The following is a 13,910-nucleotide window of genomic DNA, read 5'->3' as shown; positions in this document are numbered from 1 at the left end:
TGAAGGAGGAAATGGCAACCCACTCCAGTGTTCTTGCCTGGAGAATCCCAGGGATGGCAGAGCCTGGTGGGCTGCTCTCTATGGGGTCGCACAGAGTTAGACACGACTGAAGCAACTTAGCAGGAGCAGCAGCAGCACATGCTAGCAAAGTAATGCTCAAAATTCTCCAAGCTAGGCTTCAGCAATACATGAATTGTGAACTTCCAGATGTTCAAGCTGGTTTTAGAAAAGGCAGAGGAACCAGAGATCAAATTGCCAACATCTGCTGGATCATCAAAAACGCAAGAGAGTTCCAGAAAAATATCTATTTCTGCTTTATTGACTATGCCAAAGCCTTTGACTGTCACAATAAACTGTAGAAATACTGAAAGAGATGGGAATACCAGACCACCTGACCTGCCCCTTGAGAAACCTGTATGCAGATCAGGAAGCAACAGTTACAACTGGACATGGAACAACAGACTGGTTCCAAATAGGAAAAGGAGTACGTCAAGGCTGTATATTGTCACCCTGCTTATTTAACTTCTATGCAGAGTACATCATGAGAAATGCTGGACTGGATGAAGCACAAGCTGGAGTCAAGAATGCTGGGAGAAATATCAATAACCTCAGATATGCAGATGACACCATCCTTACGGGCAGAAAGTGAAGAGGAACTCTGATGAAAGTGATAGAGGAGAGTGAAAATGTTGGCTTAAAACTCAACATTCAGAAAACTAAGGTCATTGCATGTGGTCCCATCACTTCATGGCAAATAGATGGGGAAACAGTGGTTGACTTTATTTGGGGGGGCTCCAAAATCACTGCAGATGGTGATTGCAGCCATTGAAAGGTTGTTGCTGAATCAAGAAAGACGCTGGGATTCTGGCCTCCAGAGAAGAATTCAATCCGAGGCCAGAGACAAGTCTTGACAGATCACTCAGAGCTTTTGTGTAATAAAGTTTTATTAAAGTATAAAGGAGAAAGAGAAAGCTACTGACACAGACATCAGAAGAGGGTAGAAAGAGTACCAGCTTCTTAGTGATAGCAATGGAGTTATATACTCTCCAATGAATCCAAAGAATGTCTGGAGGTTGTAAAGATCTCACCAGACCTACTCCCATAATTTACATTTTAAGATAACAGGATTAGCTAGAAGGTTTAGTCCAGAGACTGCCTTCAGGCAGGATACACTGTTGTTATATAATCCAGAATGCTCAAACTCAATCCCAAATGCACAACTGTACTCATCTCACATGCTAGTAAAGTAATGCTCAAAATTCTCCAAACCAGGCTTCAGCAATACGTGAACCGTGAACTCCCTGATGTTGAAGCTGGTATTAGTAAAGGCAGAGGAACCAGAGATCAAATTGCCAACATCCGCTGGATCATGGAAAAAGCAAGACAGTTCCAGAAAAACATCTATTTCTGTTTTATTGATTATGCCAAAGCCTTTGACTCTGTGGATCACAATAAACTGTGGAAAATTCTGAAAGAGATGGGAATACCAGACCACCTAACCTGCCTCTTGAGAAATCTGTATGCAGGCCAGGAAGCAACAGTTAGAAGTGGACATGGAACAACAGACTCGTTCTAAATGGGAAAAGGAGCACGTCAAGGCTGTATATTGTCACCCTGCTTATTGAACTTCTATGCAGAGTACATCATGAGAAACGCTGGGTTGGAAGAAACACAAGCTGGAATCAAGATTGCCGGGAGAAATATCAATAACCTCAGATATGCAGATGACACCACCCTTATGGCAGAAAGTGAAGAGGAGCTAAAAAGCCTCTTGTTGAAAGTGAAAGAGGAGAGTGAAAAAATTGGCTAAAAGCTCAACATTCAAAAAACGAAGATCATGGCATCCAGTCCCATCACTTCATGGGAAATAGATGGGAAAACAGTAGAAACAGTGTCAGACTTTATTTTTGGAGGCTCCAAAATCACTGCAGATGGTGACTGCAGCCATGAAATTAAAAGACGCTTACTCCTTGGAAGAAAAGTTATGACCAATCTAGATAGTATATTCAAAAGCAGAGACATTACTTTGCCGACTAAGGTCCGTCTAGTCAAGGCTATCATTTTTCCTGTGGTCATGTATGGATGTGAGAGTTGAACTGTGAAGAAGGCTGAGCACCAAGAATTGATGCTTTTGAACTGTGGTGTTGGAGAAGACTCTTGAGAGTCCCTTGGACTGCAAGGAGATCCAACCAGTCCATTCTGAAGGAGATCAGCCCTGGGATTTCTTTGGAAGGAATGATGCTAAAGCTGAAGCTCCAGTACTTTGGCCCCCTCATGCGAAGAGTTGACTCAGTGGAAAAGACTCTGATGCTGGGAGGGATTTGGGGGCAGGAGGAGAAGGGGACGACAGAGGATAAGATGGCTGGATGGCATCACGGACTCGATGGACGTGAGTCTGAGTGAACTCCAGGAGATGGTGATGGACAGGGAGGCCTGGCGTGCTGCAATTCATGGGGTCACAAACAGTCGGACACGACTGAGCGACTGAACTGAACTGAACTAAAAGACCGACCAAAGACCAACCACTGACCTCAGTTCAGTTCAGTTCAGTTGCTCAGTCGTGTCCGACTCTTTGCGACCCCATCAATTGCAGCACGCCAGGGCTTCCTGTCCAACACCATCTCCTGGAGTTCACTCAGACTCACGTCCATTGAGTCTGTCACCCCGTCTTCCTCCTGCCCCTAATCTCTCTCACATCAGAATCTTTTCCAATGAGTCAACAATTCGCATGAGGTGGCCAAAATACTAGAGTTTCAGCTTTAGCATCATTCTTTCCAATCACCCAGGACTGACCTCCTTTAGAATGGACTGGTTGGATCTCCTTGCAGTCCAAGAGACTCTCAAGAGTCTTCTCCAATACCACAGTTCAATAGCATCAATTCTTCAGTGCTCAGCCTTCTTCACAGTCCAACTCTCACATCCATACATGACTACTGGAAAACCATAGCCTTTACTAGACGGACCTTTGTTGGCCAAGTAATGTCTCTGCTTCTTAATATGCTATCTAGGTTGGTCATAACTTTGCTTGCAAGGAGTAAGCATCTTTTAATTTCATGGCTGCAGTCACCATCTGCAGTGATTTTGGAGACTAAAAAAGTCAAGTCAGCCACTGTTTCCTCATCTATTTCCCATGAAGTGATGGGACCAGATGCCATGATTTTCGTTTTCTGAACATTGAGCTTTAAGCCAACTTTTTCACTCTCCTCTTTCACTTTCATCAAGAGGCTTTTTAGCTCCTCTTCACTTTCTGCCATAAGGGTGGTGTCATCTGCATATCTGAGGTTATGGAAATATCTCCCGGCAATCTTGATTCCAGCTTGTGTTTCTTCCAACCCAGCATTTCTCATGATGTACTCTGCATAGAAGTTCAATAAGCAGGGTGACAATATACAGCCTTGACGTATTCCTTTTCCTATTTGGAACCAGTCTCTTGCTCCATGTCCAGTTCTAACTGTTGCTTCCTGACATGCATATAGGTTTCTCAAGGGGCAGGTCAGGTGGTCTGGTATTCCCATGTCTCTCAGAATTTTCCACAGTTTATTGTGATCCACATAGTCAAAGGCTTTGGCATAGTCAATAAAGCAGAAATAGATATTTTTCTGGAACTCTCTTGCTTTTCCATGATCCAGCAGACATTTGCAATTTGATCTCTGGTTCCTCTCCCTTTTCTAAAACCAGCTTCAACATCAGGGAGTTCATGGTTCACATATTGCTGAAGCCTGGCTTGGAGAATTTTGAGCATTACCTTACTAGCATGTGAGATGAATGCAATTGTGTGGTAGTTTGAGCATTCTATGGCATTGCCTTTCTTTGGGACTGGAATGAAAATTGACCTTTTCCAGTCCTGTGGCCACTGCTGATTTTCCTAAATTTGATGGCATATTGAGTGCAGCACTTTCACAGCATCATCTTTCAGGATTTGAAAGAGCTCAACTGGAATTCCATCACCTCCAAGAGCTTTGTTCATAGTGATGCTTTCTAAGGTCCACTTGGCTTCACATTCCAGGATGTCTGGCTCTAGGTGAGTGATCACACCATCGTGATTATCTGGGTTGTGAAGATCTTTTTTGTACAGTTCTTCTGTGTATTCTTGCCACCTCTTCTTAATATCTTCTGCTTCTGTTAGGTCCATACCATTTTTTGTCCTTTATCGAGCCCATCTTTGCATGAAATATTCCCTTGGTATCTCTAATTTTCTTGAAGAGATCTCTAGTCTTTCCCATTCTGTTCTTTTCGTCCATTACTTTGCATTGATCACTGAGGAAGGCTTTCTTATCCATTTTGCTATTCTTTGGAACTCTGCAATCAGATGCTTATATCTTTCCTTTTCTCCTTTTCTTTTCATGTCTCTTCTTTTCACAGCTATTTGTAAGCCCTTCCCAGTCAGCCATTTTGGGTTTTTGCATTTCTTTTCCATTGGGATGGTCTTGATCCCTGTCTCCTGTACAGTGTCTCCAACCTCAGTTCATAGGTTCTCAGGCACTCTATCTATCAGATCTAGTCCCTTAAATCTATTTCTCACATCCACTGTATAATCATAAGGGATTTGATTTAGGTCATACCTGAATGATCTAGTGGTTTTGCCTACTTTCTTCAATTTAAGTCTGAATTTAGCAATAAGGAGCTCATGATCTGAGCCACAGTCAGTTCCCGGTCTTGTTCCTGCTGACTGTATAGAGCTTCTCAATCTTTCCTAATAGATGGCCTAATACATAATGAGATTAAGTATTTCATTGTACTTTTAATTTGCATTTTCCTAATGACTAATGTGTTGAGCACATTTTTACATGCTTTTTAGCAATTTGTCTGTTTTCCTTCATGAAATGTCTACTGAAATCTTTTCCCTGTTCTATAAGTGGGTCATTTGTCTTTTCATTATTGAGTTATAAATGTTCTCTATGCATTCTGGATAGGATACCCCTAGTCCAAGGAAAGGAGCAGTGGCTGCGCTTTGCTGGATCAGCCATGAAGGGATACCCCATGTTCAAGGTAAGAGAAAACCAAGTAAGATGGTAGGTGTTGCAAGAGGGCATCAGAGGGAAGACACACTGAAAACATACTCAGAGAAAACTAGTCAATCTAATAACACTAGCACCACAGCCTTGTCTAACTCAATGAAACCAAGCCATGCCCGTGGGGCAACCCAAGATGGGCAGGTCATGGTGGAGAAGTCTGACAGAGCGTGGTCCACTGGAGAAGGGAATGGCAAACCACTTCAGTATTCTTGCCTTGAGAACCCCATGAACGGTATGAAAAGGCAAATTGATAAGATACTGAAAGAGGAACTCCCCAGGTCGGTAGGTGCCCAATATGCTACTGGAGATCAGTGGAGAAATAACTCCAGAAAGAATGAAGGGATGCAGCCAAAGCAAAAACAATACCCAGCTGTGGATGTGACTGGTGATAGAAGCAAGGTCCATGCTGTAAAGAGCAATATCACATGGGAACCTCGAATGTCAGGTCCATGAATCAAGGCAAATTGGAAGGGGTCAAACAAGAGATGGCAAGAGTGAACGTCGACATTCTAGGAATCAGCGAACTAAAACAGACTGGAATGGGTGAATTTAACTCAGATGACCATTATATCTACCACTGCAGGCAGGAATCCCTCAGAAGAAATGGAGTAGCCATCATGGTCAACAAAAGAGTCCGAATGCAGTACTTGGATGCAATCTCAAATGACAGAATGATCTCTGTTTGTCTCCAAGGCAACCATTCAGTATCACAGTTATCCAAGTCTATGCCCCAAGCAGTAACGCTGAAGAAACTGAAGTTGAACAGTTTTATGAAGACCTACAAGACCTTTTAGAACTAACACACAAAAAAGATGTCGTTTTCATTATAGGGGACTGGAATGCAAAAGTAGGAAGTCAGGAAACACCTGGAGTAACAGGCAAATTTGGCCTTGGAATGCGGAATGAAGCAGGGCAAAGACTAATAGAGTCTTGCCAAGAAAATGCACTGGTCATAGCAAACGCCCTCTTCCAACAACACAAGAGAAGACTCTACACATGGACATCACCAGATGGTCAACACTGAAATCAGATTGATTCTAGTCTTTGCAGCCAAAGATGGAGAAGCTCTATACAGTCAACAAAAACAAGACCAGGAGCTGACTGTGGCTCAGATCATGAACTCATTATTACCAAATTCAGACTTAAATTGAAGAAAGTAGGGAAAACCGCTAGATCATTCAGGTATGACCTAAATCAAATCACTTATGATTATACAGTGGAAGTGAGAAATCGATTTAAGGGCCTAGATCTGATAGATAGAGTGCCTGATGAACTATACACTGAGGTTCATGACATTGTACAGGAGACAGAGATCAAGACCATCCCCATGGAAAAGAAATGCAAAAAAGCAAAATGGCTGTCTGGGGAGGCCTTACAAATAGCTGTGAAAAGAAGAGAGGTGAAAAGCAAAGGAGAAAAGGAAAGATATAAGCATCTGAATGCAGAGTTCCAAAGAATAGCAAGAAGAGATAAGAAAGCCGTCTTCAGTGATCAATGCAAAGAAATAGAGGAAAAGAACAGAATGGGAAAGACTAGAGATCTCTTCAAGAAAATTAGAGATACCAAGGGAATATTTCATGCAAAGATGGGCTCGATAAAGGACAAAAAATGGTATGGACCTAACAGAAGCAGAAGATATTAAGAAGAGGTGGCAAGAATACACAGAAGAACTGTACAAAAAAGATCTTCACGACCCAGATAATCATGATGATGTGATCACTAATCTAGAGCGAGACATCTTGGAAAGTGAAGTCAAGTGGGCCTTAGAAAGCATCAGGACGAACAAAGCTCTTGGAGGTGATGGAATTCCAGTTCAGCTGTTTCAAATCCTGAAAGATGATGCTGTGAGAGTGCTGCACTCAATATGCCAGCAAATTTGGAAAACTCAGCAGTGGCCACAGGACTGCAAAAGGTCAGTTTTCATTCCAATCCCAAAGAAAGGCAAAGCCAAACAATGCTCAAACTACCACACAATTGCACTCATCTCACATGCTAGTAAAGTAATGCTCAAAATTCTCCAAGCCAGGCTTCAGCAATATGTGAACCGTGAACTCCCTGATGTTCAAGCTGGTTTTAGAAAAGGCAGAGGAACCAGAGATCAAATTGCCAACATCTGCTGGATCATGGAAAAAGCAAGAGAGTTCCAGAAAAATATATATTTCTGCTTTATTGACTATGCTAAAGCCTTTGACTGTGTGGATCACAATAAACTTAGAAAAATCTGAAAGAGATGGGAATACCAGACCACCTAGCCTGCCTCTTTAGTAATCTATATGCATGTGAGAAAGCAACAGTTAGAGCTGGACATGGAACAACAGACTGGTTCCAAATAGGAAAAGGAATATGTCAAGGCTGTATATTGTCACCCTGCTTATTTAACTTCTATGCAGAGTACATCATGAGAAACGCTGGACTGGAAGAAACACAAGCTGGAATCAAGATTGCCGGGAGAAATATCAATAATCTCAGATATGCAGATGACACCACCCTTATGGCAGAAAGTGAAGAGGAACTAAAAGCCTCTTGATGAAAGTGAAAGAGGAGAGCGAAAAAGTTGGCTTAAATCTCAACATTCAGAAAACGAACATCATGGCATCCGGTCCCATCACTTCATGGGAAATAGATGGGGAAACAGTGGAAACAGTGTCAGACTTTATTTTCTGGGGCTCTAAAATCACTGCAGATAGTGACTGCAGCCATGAAATTAAAAGACGCTTACTCCTTGGAAGAAAAGTTATGACCAACCTAGATAGTATATTCAAAAGCAGAGACATTATTTTGCCGACTAAGGTCCATCTAGTTAAGGCTATGTTTTTTCCTGTGGTCATGTATGGATGTGAGATTTGACTGTGAAGAAAGCAGAGCGCTGAAGAATTGATGCTTTTGAACTGTGGTGTTGGAGAAGACTCTTGAGAGTCCCTTGGACTGCAAGGAGATCCAACCAGTCCATTCTGAAGAAGATCAACTCTGGGATTTCTTGGAAGGAACGATGCTAAAGCTGAAACTCCAGGACTTTGGCCACCTCATGTGAAGAGTTGACTCATTGGAAAAGACTCTGATGCTGAGAGGGAAGGAGAAGGGGACTACAGAGGATGAGATGGCTGGATGGCATCACGGACTCGATGGACGTGAGTCTGAGTGAACTCCGGGAGTTGGTGATGGACAGGGAGGCCTGGCATGCTGCGATTCATGGGGTTGCAAAGAGTCGCACATGACTGAGCGACTGAACTGAACTGTGGTCCCAGTGTGATTAAAATGACTATGGGGAAACAGTGGAAACAGTGTCAGACTTTATTTTGGGGGGCTCTAAAATCACTGCAGATGGTGATTGCAGCCATATAATTAAAACACGCTTACTCCTTGGAAGAAAGGTTATGAGCAACCTAGATAGTATATTCAAAAGCAGAGATATTACTTTGCCTACAAAGGTCTGTCTAGCCAAGGCTATGGTTTTTCCAGTAGTCATGTATGGATGTGAGAGTTGGACTGTGAAGAAGGCTGAGCTCCGAAGAATTGATGCTTTTGAACTGTCGTGATGGAGAAGAGTCTTGAGAGTCCCTTGAACAGCAAGGAGATTCAGCCAGTCCATCCTAAAGGAGATCAGTCCTGGATGTTCATTGGAAGGACTGATGTTGAAGCTGAAACTCCAATACTTTGGCCACCTGATGCGAAGAACTGACTCATTTGAAAAAACCCAGATGCTAGGAAAGATTGAGGGCAGGTGGAGAAGGGGACGACAGAGGATGAGATGGCTGGATGGCATCACTGACACAATGGACATGAGTTTGAGTGAGGTCTGGGAGTCGGTGATGGACAGGGAGGCCTTGTGTGCTGCAGTCCATGGGGTCACAAAGAGTCGGGCACGACTGAGCGACTGAACTGAACTGAACCAGTACTCTTGCCTTGAAAATTCCATGGACAGAGGAGCTTTGTAGGCTACAGTCCTTGGGGTCACAAAGAGTCGGACCTGACTGAGCAACTTCAATTCAATAATAAGGGATAAAAAGAAAAATAGCAACATGTTAGACTTAATCCCAATCATGTCCATACCTATATTATAGAATGTAAATACTACTATCAAAATGCATGTATTGCCAGTCTAGATTTAAAAATCAAAATTGGATTATATACAGTCTATATGACTCGATGGACATAAATCTGAGTGAACTCCAGGAGTTGGTGATGGACAGGGAGGCCTGGCGTGCTGCGATTCATGGGGTCGCAAAGAGTCAGACACGAATGAGCGACTGAACTGAACTGAACTGAACTGATATGATACTCACGTTAAATATACACAAGTGGAAGTAAAAAATGGAAAAGATAAACTATTCGAACACTACTCCCCTGAAAGCTGGAATACCAATATTAATATCAGAAAAGTAGATCTCAAAACAAGAAATACTACCAGGAGTAAAGAGAGACATTTTATATTGATAGTGGTGTGAATTCATTGGGAGGATGTAACAATTCTAAATATAGAAACACCTAAAAACAAAGCTTCAGAAAACATAAAGCAAAACTGATAGAACTGTAAGGAAAAATAGACAAATCCACAGAGCTGGAGAATCTTTCACTCTTATCTCAGTAATAATACAAGTAGACAGAAAATTGGCAGAGACGTATAAGACTTGAAGGATACATAAAATAGGATGTTCAGTAAGACTTATGTCCTGGAATTGGCACTAAGGCCTATAGCTGAAAACAAGAGACTCTAAGTATCCAATATTCTAAAGATAGCTGCCAAAAATGGAAGCCAACACCCCATTATTAAGAGACAGACAAATTAGCCCTACTACTACTCCCTACCATCATTCCAACTAACATCTACCTGCCTCTCCACTAGCTCATATGGGGAAAAATTGTTAAGAGGAAAAATTAAAGTTGGAAGTCTTTGACCTTGGCAGCAGTCTAAAGTTCATATTAAAGAGCCTCCCCAGCACAGTTTTAGGAGGGTTAAAATCCCTTGTAGAATCTGAGATTACTTGTTTGAAGGAGAGACTACCATCTCTCCACTGGCTGCATCCTTGGTTAGCAGTAAGCCAGCAGGCCCATAATAAGGTATGGAGAGAAATACGAGAATTATTGGGAGAACTTGATCTATATCCCTGGAAGTTGTACAGCACCTGTGAGTTTGATAAAGACATCTTCTCTGGAAATTTCTGGAGGCAAGAAGCCTATATGAGCAGCTGAAGGCAGAAGGAAAAGAAAGCGCTATGACTCTCAAGAAAAGGATTTTCAGCATCCTCTCCCAGCTCAGAGAATTGGAAGGGAGAAGCAGAGTCCCTGCAGCCCCACTGGCAGAGAGCCTCAAGTGTGGAAGAGACAAGAAGATGAAAGCCAAGATGATGGTCCAGCAGCCACCTGTCAAGCGGGGTACTCTCAAGTCAGGCCTGTAAGATCTCTGCCCTCCTCCTCTTCCAATCTCCAACACCATGGGAATTAGACCTGGAAAATCAGTGGGAGTTGGGATAATAACAAGCTCAAAATCACCTTCCTTCTAAACATCACAGAGAAGGCAGTGACAGAGAAGCTCACATTCCCTCCCTCCCAAGAGAGGCCTCTGGGCTCTGCAGTGCTGGGGAAGCAGACAAACTCAGCCTGAAGTTACATCTAAATCTGGAGTCTGAATAACTGAAAGAGAATGGAAACTGGAGTTGGCCAAAAATGCTGCCATGGTAAAGAAAGGAGGACTTGGTAGAGTACAGTGATTGGGAAAGCATTAAGCTTTTCTTGTTAACAACTCATTAACTTTTGAGAGTTTGACAGAACCAGACTGAGTATTACTGTGTACCTAAACAGTGCACATATTTGTCAGTTTTGATGGCATTTCATCACACTGGTGTGTGTTGCATTTTTTTGTAGATGCAATGATGTGCCTAATAATGTACCTTTCATTGAACATTTGAGTTATTTCCATTTTTCCCCTTAAGGATAAGGTTGCTATAAACATCCTGGGATACATCACTCTTTATTTTTTTTTAGCTATGTCCTTAGGCGTATGCCTGAAGATTCCCTTCCATGGGTCCCTTCCTCACATCTACCCTGTCACTCTACTGTGACATGCCATCAGTGTGACAAGTGCAATGAGTTGGTTTTCCTTCTGTATAGCTGATAGCATGCAACTCAGGCTGGCTTATACACAGAAGAGACGTTATTGGCTCATATAACTGAAAGTCCAAGGGCAGAGCTGACCACAGTGCTTCAATGCAGAGGCTCAGAGCACATCAGCTGGCCATTTTTCTAATCTCTTTGTTCTGCCTTCTCCAGGAGTTGATTTTGTCCTCTGCTATATACTCCATGGAACTGTGAAGGCAACGGCAGCTGCTAAGCTCACACCTTCATAAAATACAGTAAAAGAAAATGTACCTTTCCCACAAGCCCCAGCAAACATCTTTATTCATCTCATTGGCTCCAAATGAGTTATATACCATCTCTGAACCAATTACCGTGGCTGGGGGATTGCGATGGTTGGTGAAATACTGCGATAGAATTAAATTAAGGGTGGCTGGGTGAGTGGTCAATCTATTCACATGGTGGAACTGATGATGTTTCTTAAAGAAGATTTGGACTCTTGTTGTCAGAAAGAAGGCGCATGCAGTCCACTACAACCATTAATATGCCTCTTTCTCCCTATAGGACTATAAACTCTGAGGACAGGAATTATGCAGACTTCACCATTGTGTTCACAACACCCAGAACAATGTCTGACACAGGGAAGGTGAGTGGTTAGTGACTATTCATTGAATGGAAAAAAATAATTCCCCAAAGTGAAATAACCAAGCCAGAGAAATTAAGCATTTTATAAAGGTCTTATTACCTGCTGCCAGATTCAACTCCAGAAAAAAACAATGTACCAATGTATAGTAGAATTGTGGTAAATAATAGGTTGATGGTAATGTACATTAGGATTACAACAGACTGTTTCCAAATTGGGGAAGGAGTACATCAAGGCTGTATATTGCTACCCTGCTTATTTAACTTCTATGCAGAGTACATCATGAGAAATGCCAGATTGGATGAAGCACAAGCTGGAATCAAGATGGCCAGAGTAATATCAATAACCTCAGATATGCAGATAACAACACAACCTTTATGGCAGAAAGTGGAGAGGAACTGAAGAGCCTCTTGATGAAAGTGAAAGAGGAGAGTTAAAAAGTTGCCTTAAAACTCAACATTCAAAAAACTAAGATCATGGCATCTGGTCCCATCACTTCATGGCAAATAGATGCAGAAACAATGGAAACAGTGGTTGACTTTACTTTGGGGGGCTCCAAAATCACTGCAGATGGCGCTGCAGGCATGAAATTAAAAGACTCTTGCTCCTTGGAAGAAAAGTTATGACCAACCTAGACATATTAAAAAGCAGAGACATTACTTTACCAACAAAGGTCCATCTAGTCAAAGCTATGGTTTTTCCAGTAGTCATGTACGGATGTGAGAGTTGGACCATAAAGAAGGTTAAGTGTTGAAGAATTGATGCTTTTGAACTGTGGTGTTGGAAAAGACTCTTGAGAGTCCCTTGGACAGCAAGGAGATCAAACCAATCAATCTTAAAGGAAATCAGTCCTGAATGTTCGTTGGAAGGAATAATGCTGAAGCTGAAGCTTCAAAACTTTGGCCACCTGATTCAAATAGCCGACTCGTTGGAAAAGACCCTGATTCTGGGAAAGACTGAAGGCAGGAGAGAAGGGTCGGCAGAGGATTAGATGGTTGGATGGCATCACTGACTCGATGGACATAATTTGAGTAAGCTCCAGAAGATGGTGAAGGACAGGGAATCCTGGCATGCTGCAGCCCATGGAGTCATAAAGAGTTGGACACGACTGAGTGACTGGACAACAACAACACTATTAGGATAGCTATGCAAAGGACCCATGCAGTACATTCTGCTTGTTGTTTGTTTGTTTAGTTATGTATTTATTTTTTACTTTTGGCTGTGCTGGGTCTTTGTTGCTGCTCAGGCTTTTCTCTAGCTGTGGCGAGCAGGGGCTACTCTCTAGCTGCAATCCACAGGCTTCTTACTGCAGTGGCTTTTCTTGTTTTGGAGCATGGGCTCAAGGGCGTGAGAGCTTCAGTAGCTGTAGTACGTGGACTCAATAGCTGTGGCTCCTGGACTCTAGAGCACAGGCTCAATAGTTGTGGCACATGGACTTAGTTGTTCCACAGCATACGGGATAATCCTGGATCAGGGATCAAACGTGTCTCTTGCATTGGCAGGCAGATTCTTTATCAAAGTCACTACCAAAGCCCCTGGTTCATTTCTGATAATGTAGTATGTGTCAGCAGATTTTTAAGATGCTTTATTTTATGCATTTAATCATTAACAAAGTTGATCATTTGCAGGGCTAAAATATTATATTAATTTGGCCAATACATTTTTTCAAAATAGTAAGATTTTATAAATCCTTCTTTCCAAATTAAATCTTTCAGTACATTTCCACACTTTATTGGTCTCTGAGGATTATTTAATTGTAGTAAAATATACATAGTATAAAATTTGTCATCTTAGCCATTATTCAGTGTACACTTCAGTGAAGTGAAATGAAGTGAATTTGCTCAGTCGTATCCGACTCTTTGCGACCCTGTAGACTATAGCCTACCAGGCTCCTCCGTCCATGGGATTCTCCAGGCAAGAATACTGGAGTGGGTTGCCATTACCTTCTCCACAGGATCTTCCCAACCCAGGGATTGAACCGAGGTCTTCCACATTGCGGGCAGACGCTTTATCCTCTGATCCACCAGGGAAGCCCATAGAGTTCAGTAGTGTTAAGTTATATTCACATTGTTGTGAAACCAATCTCCATAACTCTTTTCATCTTGTAAAACTAAAATTTTATACCCATGAAACATCAACTCCCCATTCTCCCCTTCACCCAGCATCTAGCAACCACCATT

The sequence above is a fragment of the Ovis aries genome, chromosome 25 (assembly GCF_016772045.2).
Source record: "Ovis aries strain OAR_USU_Benz2616 breed Rambouillet chromosome 25, ARS-UI_Ramb_v3.0, whole genome shotgun sequence".
Taxonomy (NCBI): Eukaryota; Metazoa; Chordata; class Mammalia; order Artiodactyla; family Bovidae; genus Ovis; species Ovis aries.
This window is presented reverse-complemented; position numbering follows the sequence as displayed.